This window comes from Triticum urartu, chromosome 3A (assembly GCF_056163025.1).
Source record: "Triticum urartu cultivar PI428250 chromosome 3A, HENAU_Tu73, whole genome shotgun sequence".
Taxonomy (NCBI): Eukaryota; Viridiplantae; Streptophyta; class Magnoliopsida; order Poales; family Poaceae; genus Triticum; species Triticum urartu.
In genome coordinates, this window is record NC_141875.1 from 411,564,678 (window position 1) to 411,575,507 (window position 10,830).

General features: G+C 42.4%; 1 pseudogene; it reads right to left on the bottom strand.

The window, feature by feature from the left end:
- Positions 1–8,939: 8,939 nt before the first annotated feature.
- Positions 8,940–9,671, bottom strand: LOC147979893 (uncharacterized; annotated as a pseudogene).
- Between the last annotated feature and the right edge of the window lie 1,159 nt (positions 9,672–10,830).

Genomic DNA, 10,830 nt, shown 5'->3' on the forward strand with positions numbered 1-10,830 from the left:
GTCCTAGTGCTTCCACTAAGCCATGGTAGCTTGCTACTGCTCCGGAACACTTAGGCTGGCGGGCATGTGTCCTTCTTTGTTCTCGTGTCTGCCCCTTCGGGGAAATATCATGCGGTGTCTACCGGAGTCCTGTTAGCCTGCTACAGCCCGGATTCTTCGGAGTCCTGTTAGCCTAGCTGCTACAGCCCGGATTCACTCGTTGATGACTGACACGATCGTTGCTGGGTCATGTATGCCTGTCCCCGTAAGTTAGTTCCACTTTGAGTTTACGACTAGTCATGTCGGCCCGGGTTCTCTGTCATATGGATGCTAGTGACACTATCATATACGTGAGCCAAAAGGCGCAAACGGTCCCGGGCTAGGAAAGGTGGCACCCGTGGAAATACCGTGCGTGAGGCCGCAAAGTGATATGATGTGTTACATGCTAGATCGGTGTGACTTAGGATCAGGGTCCTGACACAGCGAGAGAGAGGAAGCCATCTAGCTACTAACTACGGACCCGAAGGCCTACAAAGAACTACTCACAAATCATTGGCGAGGCACCAATGGAAGTGGTGAACCCCTCCGTGATGGTTTCTAGATTGGATCTGGTGGTTCCGGATTCTGTGGTGGCTGGAATTTATTTTCGTCGACTCCCCTAGGGTTTCCGGAATATTGGGGTATTTATAGAGCAAAGAGGCAGTCCGGGGGACACCCGAGGTGGGCACAACCCACCAGGGCGTGCTTGGGCCTCCTGGCGCGTCCTGGTGGGTTGTGCTCTCCTCGGAGCACCCCCAGGCGCAGCCTTGGCCCATTAGGTGTCTTCTGGTCCATAAAAAGTCTCCGTAAAGTTTCGTGCCATTTGGACTCTGTTTGGTATTGATTTCCCACGGTGTAAAAAACATGCAAAAAACAGCAACTGGCACTTGGCACTATGTTAATAGGTTAGTACAAAAAATGATGTAAAATGACTATAAAACATCCAAGATTGATAATATAATAGCATGGAACAATCAAAAATTATAGATACATTGGAGACGTATCAGCATCCCCAAGCTTAACACCTACTCGTCCTCGATTAGGCAAGTGATAAAAATAGAATTTTTTATGTGGAATGCTGCCTAACATGTCATATCATATTTCTTTTCTTTATAGCATGGACATTTGGACTTTTATATTGTTCAAAGCAATAGTCTAGTTTTGACATGATAACTTAAATACTCAAGCATATCAACAAGCAACCATGTCTTTCAAAATATCAACGCTAAAATAAGTTATCCCTAGCCCATCATGCTCAATCATTGATCCATTCATGAAACACACTCGCATATTAACTAATCCCAATGCTCAAGTACGATCATAGTGCCTCCTAGTTGGTGCTTTTATAAGAGAAGATGGAGACTCAAATTCAAAAATAAAAATTGCATAAAGTAAAAGAAAGGCCCTTCGCAGAGGGAAGTAAGGATTTGTAGAGGTGCTAGAGCTCAAATCGAAAACTTAGAGATAAAAACATTTTGGGAGGTGTGTCCTTCCCACCAACGAAAACGAATTAGAGTTCCCAACATTTTCCATGCTAGATATATCATAGGCGGTTCCCAAACAGAAAAAAAGTTTATTCCTTTTTCAACCATACTTTCACTTTCCATGGCTAGCCATATCCATAGTTGCCCTCCATACCAACACTTCCCAAGGAATTTATTATTTGACAACATAAAGTAAATTATTTTTTTATTTCGGGACTGGGAATCCCTAATACCTTTGCCTCACTCTCGTGCAATGACAAGTGAATAAACACTCATCGTGAGAATAACACATCTAGCATGGAAAATATTAGCCACCCCTCACCGCTTCGCGAGCGAAACGAGCACACAAAAGAGAAGTTTATTATGAAAATTAGAGGTGGCACATACAAATTTGCTTAGAACAGCAAAATAATACTGCATATAGGTAGACATAGTGGACTCGTGTGGCAAAACTGGTTTAAAGGTTTTTGGATGCACAAGTAGTGATCATACTTAGTGCAGAATGAAGGCTAGCGAAAGATTGAGAAGCGACCAACCAAGAAATGAATAATCTCATAAGCGAGCGTTAAGCATAATTAACACCGAATAATGCACCACAAGTAGGATATAATTTCATCGCACAATTATTGACTTTTGTGCGTGCATAGGGAATCACAAACCTTAACATCAATATTCTTACTAAAGCATAATTACTCATCAAGATGACTCACATATCACATCATCATATCTCAAAACTATTACTAAGAAACAAGTTTATTTTTTCCAATTATCTTCATGAAAGTTTTTTATATCCTTCTTGGATATCTATCACTTTGGGACTAATTTTCATATGTTGGTTTTGATAAGCTCAAACACATATAAGTGAAGATCATGAGCATAATATTTCTTTCTCTCAAATTAATTTAAGTGAAGCAAGAGAGAATTTCCTAAAAAAATTACCAACTCTCAAATAAATCTGAGTGAAGCAAGAGAGCATTTCTTCAAAGATACTAAAGCACAATGTGCTCAAAAAGATATAAGTGAAGCACTAGAGCAAGTCCATAGCTCATAAAAATTTAAGTGAAGCATAGAGAGCAATTCTAACAAGTCGTGACATAATTTTGGCTCTCTCAAATAGGTGTGTCCAGAAAGGAATCAAGACTTAAAATACAAAGTAAAACAAGCAAAGACTCATATCATACAAGACGCTCCAAGGAAAACACATAGTATGTGACGAATAAAAATATAGCTTCGAGTAAAATACCCATGGTCGTTAAAATAAAGAGGGGATGCCACTCGGGGGCATCCCCAAGCTTAGTTGCTTTCTGTCTTTTGGATAATAGCTTGGGATGCCAGGGCATTCCCAAGATTAGGCTATTCTCACTCCTTATTCCTTCATCTATCATGAGATAATCCAAAACTTGAAAAACTTCAATCACACAAAACTCAACAAAACCTTCGTGAGATCCGTTAGTATAAGAAAGCAAATCACTACTATAAGTACTGTATCAAACCAATTCATATTTTGTTCTTGCATTGTATATACTTTATTCCAACTTTCCTATGGCAAAAACACATCAAAGAAAACCATAGATCCATCAAAACAAGCACACAACGCAAAGAAAACAGAATCTGTCAAAAACAGAACAGTCTGTAGCAATCTGGATATTTCGAATACTTCTGTAACTCCGAAAACTCTGAAAATTTTGGACGATCTGAGAAATTTGTATATTAATCTTTTGAAAAATGAATTGGTAGTTTATCGCTCTCTGGTTAAACATGAAAATTATTTTCGTTAGTGCAAAAGTTTCTGTTTTTTAGCAAGATCAAACAACTATCACCCAAGAAGATCCTAAAGGCTTTACTTGGCATAAACACTAATTAAAACACAAAAAACACAATCATAATAGTAGAATAATTGTGCTAACACTCAAGAACAGAAAGCAAAGGGAAATAAATAAATTTTATTCATAGGTTTGCCTCCCAACAAGCGCTATTGATTTACGCCCCTAGCTAGGCATAAGATTTCAATGATGCTCACATGAAAGATAGTAATTGAAACACGAACCGAGCATCATGTAACATGTGAAAAACAAATTTAAGTCCAACATACTTCCTATGCAAAGGCATTTTATAAGAAAACAAATTATCAAGACAAGAAATTTCTAGCATATGCAAGGTAGAAGAATAAAACATTGACGATCTCAACATAACGAGAGGTAATTTAGTAACATAAAAATTTACACCACAATATTTTCCTATCTAATAATAATTACATGTGAGATCATAATAAAATTCAACAATATAGCTATCATATAAAATTTTCTCTTCATGATCTAGATGCATATAAGTTTTATAATCTTCCAAGATAGTGGGATTAACATCAACTAAAGTCATGACCTCTCCAAACCCACTTTTATCAAAAATCTCACAAGATTGAACACTCTCCAAATATGTGGGATTATTTTTACCTAGAGTTGAAACTCTTCCAAACCCACTTTCAATATTATTGCAAACATATTCATCACGAGGCTTAAATAAACTATGAAGATCATAAGAATCATTATCACCCCATGATCATTGCAATAAGTAGTGGGAATAACAAAGCAAGCATCCCCAAGCTTGGGGTTTTGCATATCACTAGCACAATTTTCATTCAAGGAGCTATCATGGATCACTTTATAAATTTCTTCGTAACACTTCATCACAATTTTTAGATTCATAAATCTCAAGCAAAACTTCATAAAGATAATATAGTGAACTCAATTCACTATTGATTGGTTAATCATAATTGGATCTTTTGAAAAGATTAGGAAGAGGATGAGGATCCATATCAAGAGATTTTTAGCAAGCGAAGATGCAAGCCAATAGAAGACACATGGAACATAAGCAAAGAAGAGATCTGATGAGAAAATGGGAAACAAAAAAGAGGGTGAATAATGTTGGGTTCTACGGTAGGGTGCGTCGACTGCAAATTAAAATTTTCCTATGCGCAGAACAACCAAGAACATGCTACGGGAGATGGATCACAAATCGTTACCACTAGACACGCAACAGCGTGCAGCGGCAGAAGAGTTGGGGTAGCGCATCCGCGTGGATCGTCTCCTCCTTGTTCGATCTCCCTCGAACAGCCGGTCGTCGGTTCCCGTGTACAGGTTCGCCTGAGCGGCACAAGTGCACTGCCTCTAACGGTATCCGCACGTGCAGGAGGAACGTTGTGCGGCGGACTGCTAGGTCCGATCACACGACCGACGGCGAGTGGAGGTGTCTATTCACAACACATGCAAACACTAGTGACACCGCTGACGCGATCAACCGCATGAGTGTGCGGCACATCCACTTTACATCGTCGTCCGTCGTGGGCTCAACACTTGGGCCTCACACGGACCCTAAAGCCCATAAGTCTACTCGGCCACAATCCGAATACAGCTCGGATCACATCCGAACAGTGTCCTCAGATCCGACCTGGTAGGTTCCTTCCCATAAGCACGCGAACCCTTAGGTTCAAGCCGACTTGGTCGCAGTTCGGATTACCTCCGAACTGCATAGTTGGTAGCGGCCCCTAGCAAGGCATGTCGAACACCAAGCAGACTATGAAGCTAGTTAGGCGTACCTGTACATCATACTTCCATTCCTTTTGCCACACGATATATGTTGTCGGGCTCAAGGCAAGTTTGTCATCCTTGTGCTAGCCCGACCTCTTTCTCGTTCCAGTGATGCCGACCATAAACCAGATTATCTCATAATCCTTGTCGCATGGCCATGCTTATCTTAGTTGGATCACACCAGGGGCCCAGAGTATACCTCTCCTGATCGGAAGAGCAAATCCCATCTTGCTCGACCATGTCTCGCAGCATGGGTCTGAACAAGCCTGAAACCTACCTTTGTAACTACCCAGTCACGGAGTAGAGTTTGGTTGGCCCAAAGCAAGTCTGTCACCATCCCGAGTACATGCGCCAGCTTAGGTCTTAGGACATGGAACGTATGTTGTACTAGAGACTCACAGATGACATATCGATGCGTCTCATAGTTGGGTGTGTCTAACTCGGACCTTATCTCGACTCGCCGACTACGTCGAATCCAACCAGATCCTTCCAAGTCCATATTATCCGGTTAGCATCCAATGGCCCATGGCTAGTGAGACCAAGCCATCGACCATGTTATATGCTAGTCTAGTTGGCTGAGGGTCCACACAGCCCTTTCGACTAGTGATTTTTAGGACAGTCATCATACAATGCATAGTCCCACAAACAAGTCATGTACTTGGTTATACACATCATTGATAATGTCCAAGGACTATCTTTATTCATAAACACGTAGGAAATATCATCATACATGATTGCCCCTAGGGCATATCTCCAACGGTCTCCCACTTGCACTAGAGTCAATCAAATAGACATCGAATGCCCATAGCTCTAAAGTGCCCCTCATGCTTGGATTGTGGAAGCGGCTTAGTCAAGGGATCTGCAACACTTGCATCTGCGTGAATTTTGCATAACTCAACATCACCATTCTTTATGATCTTTCATATCAGGTGATATTTCCGATCTATGTGTCTGGTCTTGTGGTGATCCCTTGGCTCCTTGGCTTGTGCGATGGCACCAGAATTATCACAATAAAGGTCCAATGGTTTTACTGAGGCTGGGAAAATGCCAAGATCATCCAGAAAGTTCCGGATCCAAACACCTTCCTTTGCAGCTTCAAAGCCGTAATGTATTCGGCTTCTGTGGTAGAATCGGCCACCGTATCTTGCTTGGAACTCATCCAACTCACTGCTCCTCCATTCATGCCATACACGAATCCGGACTGAATCGACAATCATCTCTGTCGGTTTGCAAACTAGCATCGGCGTAACCCCTTACGACGAGCTTTTTCTCACCTCCATAAACTAGGAACATCTCTTTAGTCCATTTCAGGTACTTCAAAAAAGTCTTTACCGCTGCCTAGTGACTCTCACCTGGGTTGGCCTGGTATCACTTGTTAGGCTTACTACAAAAGCAACATCAGGCCGTGTACATATCATGGCATACATGATGGATCCAATTGCCGAGGCATATGAAATCCGACTGATCCTGCTTCGCTCATCAGATGTCGAAGGACTCTGAGTCTCGCTTAGCCTTATACCATGTGAGACTGGCAAGAACCCTTTCTTGGCCTCACTCATGTTGAATTTGACACTTTATCTATGTACGTGCTTTGGCTCAAGCCGAGCAGCCTCCTCGATCTATCTCTATAGATCTTGATGCCTAAAATGTAAACTGCCTCACCAAGGTCCTTCATTGAAAACTTTCCATTCAATGATTCGTTGACTGAGTTCAGCATCGAAACATCATTTCCGATCAGTAGTATGTCATCCACATACAAGATCAAAAACACAATCGAGCTCCCACTTAACTCCTTGTATAAGCAAGCATCCTCATCGCTTTCGATGAAACCGAGACCAGTGAAGACCTCATCAAAACGAATGTTCCAACTCCGAGATGCTTGCCTCAACCCATAAATGGATCTCTTGAGCTTGCATACTTTACTAGTGCTAGTCGGATCGACAAAACCCTCGGGTTGTATCATATACACGTCCTCGGTTAAATTTCCATGAAGGAAAGTCGTTTTTACATCCATCTGCCATCTCTCGTAATCGAAATATGCAGCTATAGCTAGTACGATCCTCACCAACTTTAGCTTCGCTACCGGCGAGTAAGTCTCGTCCTAGTCAATTCCTTGAACTTGTCCATAACCTTTAGCGACAAGCCGAGCTTTGTGGATCTGAACATTTCCATCCACATCGGTTTTCTTCTTAAATACCCACTTCCGGCCAATGGCCTTTACGCTAGGCAGTAGATCAACCAAGTCCCAGACTTGATTTTCATCCATGGACTTTAACTCAGATCTCATGGCCTCTAGCCATGCCTCGTAATTCAGGATCACCATCGCTCCCGCATAGGTGGACGGCTCATCGCTTTCTAGCAACAATACATCACGCACTCTACGCAATCTTTCCGACCTCTGTGGTTCTGGTGCCGCTTCCACTACGGGTTCCCTGACTGACTCCGGCATGATCTCATCACCCTCTGAGCCATCCCCGAGTGGTACTCGAATTTCTTCGAGTCGGACCGTCCACCCAGTGGCCTCCCAACTGAGAAACTCTTTCTCAAGGAAAACCCTATTCCAAGCAACAAACACTTTGTTCTCTTCCGGGTTGTAGAAGCTATATCCCAAGGTTTCCCTCGGATATCCCACGAATATGCATTTATCCAACTTGGGTGTAAGCTTGTCTGACATAAGTCGCTTGACAAATGCTTCACAACCCGAAATCTTTAGGAAAGACAAACTAGGAGTCTTCCCGGTCCACATCCCATGTGGTGTCTTATCTACGGATTATGATGGTACCCTGTTAAGTGTGAAAGCTATAGTTTCTATAGCGTATCCCCAGAATGACAAGGGTAAATCCGATTTGCTCATCATTGACCAGACCATGTCCAACAAGGTCCTATTCCTCTGTTCTGACACGTCATTTCTCTGTGGCATACCCGGAGGTGTGAGCTGAGGTACTATACCTCGGCTTTTCAGATGATCATTAAACTCCTGGCTCATCTACTCACCTCCACGATCAGATTGTAGAAGTTTTATACTCTTGCCGAGCTGATTCTCAACCTCGTTTTGAAACTCTTTGAACTTTTCAAAAGTTTTCGACTTGTGCCTCATCAAATAGATATATCCATATCTACTCAAGTCGTCGGTAAAAGTTACGAAGTACTGATAGCCACCTCTGGTAGTTGTGCTCATTGGTCCACACACATCACTGTGTATCAGTTCCAACAGCTCGGATGCCCTCTTGCAACCCTTTGCAAAAGGAGATTTAGTCATCTTTCCGAGCAAGCATGATTCGCATGTCTCGAACGACTCAAAGTCGGACGAAGTTAGGATCCCATCATCATGGAGCTTCTTCATGCATTTCAGACTAATGTGTCCAAGCCGGCCATGCCAGAAGTATGTTGGATTTATCTCATTAGGCTTATGCCTCTTGACATTCATGTTATAGACTGATTCCTGTTCTATATTCAATATAAATAGCCCATCAACAATGGGTGCATAGCTGCGGAACATACCATTCAAATAAATTGAACAACCATTGTCCTTTAAATTGAATTCATAACCCTGACTCATCAAGAATGAGGCAGAAATAATGTTCCGACTAAGTGCAAGAATGTAATACTCTCTCCGTTCCGAATTACTTGTCTTAGATTTGTCTAGATACGAAGGTATCTAGCACTAAAATGAGTCTAGATACATCCGTATTTAGACAAATCCAAGACAAGTAATTCGGAACGGAGGGATTAACAATTATTCAATTCCAAAATAAATCCAGAAGGAACCTGGAGCTGCATTATGCCGACCTCCAATACAGCAACTCTTGCTTTGTTGCCAACCCTGATGTCAATCTCCCCTTGTTCCACACACCTAGTTCTTACCAGCCCCTGCATCGAGTTGCAAATATGAACAACCGATCTGGTATAAAATACCCAAGAGCTACTAGGCATGTCAGCAAGGTAAATGTCTATAACATATGCAACAAGTGTACCTTTGCCTGAAGTAGCATTCCCGGCCTTCTTTCCATGCTCTGCAAGCCACTTGCTATAGTTCCTCTTCCAATGACCAGTTTCCTTGCAATGATAGCAAAATGGTCTTCGAGTCCGGTCCAGACTTCGGTGCAGCGGCAGAGGTTACCGTCTCCGTGCCCTTTGCCTTAGCCTTTTTCTTGGACCAACTCTTCTTGAACTTAGCCGATTTCTGCACCATCAACACTTCAGGTGTGCCTTTCTTAATATCCTGCTCTGCCACTTTGAGCATCCCATGCAATTCATTGAGCTTCTTATCCATGCCATGCATATGATAGTTCGAGATGAACGTCCCATAGTTGGGCGGAAGAGAACCGAGAACTGCATCAGTAGCCAGCTCATCCAAGAGCAGGAAGCCCAAATGATCCAAAGCTTGCACATATCCGATCATCTTGATCACATGTGGGCTCAGTGGATCACCTTCCTTTAGCTTGAAATCCATCAAGGATCGCCAGACGTTGAACCTTTCGGTCCTAGCCTGTGTCTGAAACATGCTCTTGAGACTTTCAATCATATCGTAAGCCTCAACATTTTCGAAATGCTGTTGCAAATTGGGCTCCATACGAGCCAGCATCAGACAACTAATCTCCATTGATTCATCAACGAGTTTCTTGTCGGCATTCTTAGCTGTGGCACTAGCATTATCGACAGGTTCCTCTAGAAGTGGATCCTCTAGAACATGTTCCTTTTTATCATGTTTGAGAACAATTCTTAGATTTCTATACCAGGTGGTAAAGTTTGTTCCATTCAGTTTATCCTTTTCCAGAATTGATTTCAATACAAAGTTGGGTTGAGCAGGTGGTGCCATGGATTTACAATAGAAAATATGCAATCACTAAGCCTTAAATATAAATACTCCCACTGAAGTTGGCATCCCTCTGCAAACTCTCAGTGATTCAGGATCTGACTAGCACATGCGACTAGTGAGCTTTAGCATCACTGCTAGACAACATGCCTATCCGGTAAGCAAATGCTTGCTAATCGTATCTCTATACGACTCCTTTTGGTCGGGAAGGTATCTCATACCCTGGCCCCCAACCTTCTTTGCCACAAGGCCCAAAACCGTTTTCATAGCCTTGTCAAGTTAACCTGATGCAGTGCATGTCCATGCCCAACACGAACCCTTAAGTTCAAGGGCACCTAGCAGCACCCCAATTTTATGATCCCACTACCAGACGTACTTGACGTGCGAAGGTGCAACATCGGGAATGACATTTCGCTTGATATTAACGAGGGATCTTTCTACCATTCTAACCTGCATAGAAACAAAGAAGCATAACAATCACAAATAAACACATATTGTGAAATAGTATGGCTCCTTCATGGATGTTCTTTCAGGTCGGCTCTGACTCCAATGACCATCTAGGAACTCCATCTTGTTTGTCACGCTGGGACGCCAAGCCACCAACCTGAACTCTATAATCAAATTACTACAAGTAGTAATGAATTTTACATAGAGTCACAAGTCGACACGCAGGTCGTTATACATTATAATGACATCACTTTGGCTCCTCCCGGCTGATAAACATGACACGTAGGACATGTATAAATTACACACATGCATCACATACACATAAGCCATACTATTCACACCAAACCTGTAAAACAAAGTTACTCGCATTCTACCAGTTTGAGTGATCATGTACGAAATACGAGGCGGTACACACATGGCGGTCCTCGATGGCGGATATCGACTGGTAGGGGTAGGTTGTGTCATGACCTCATCGACTTTG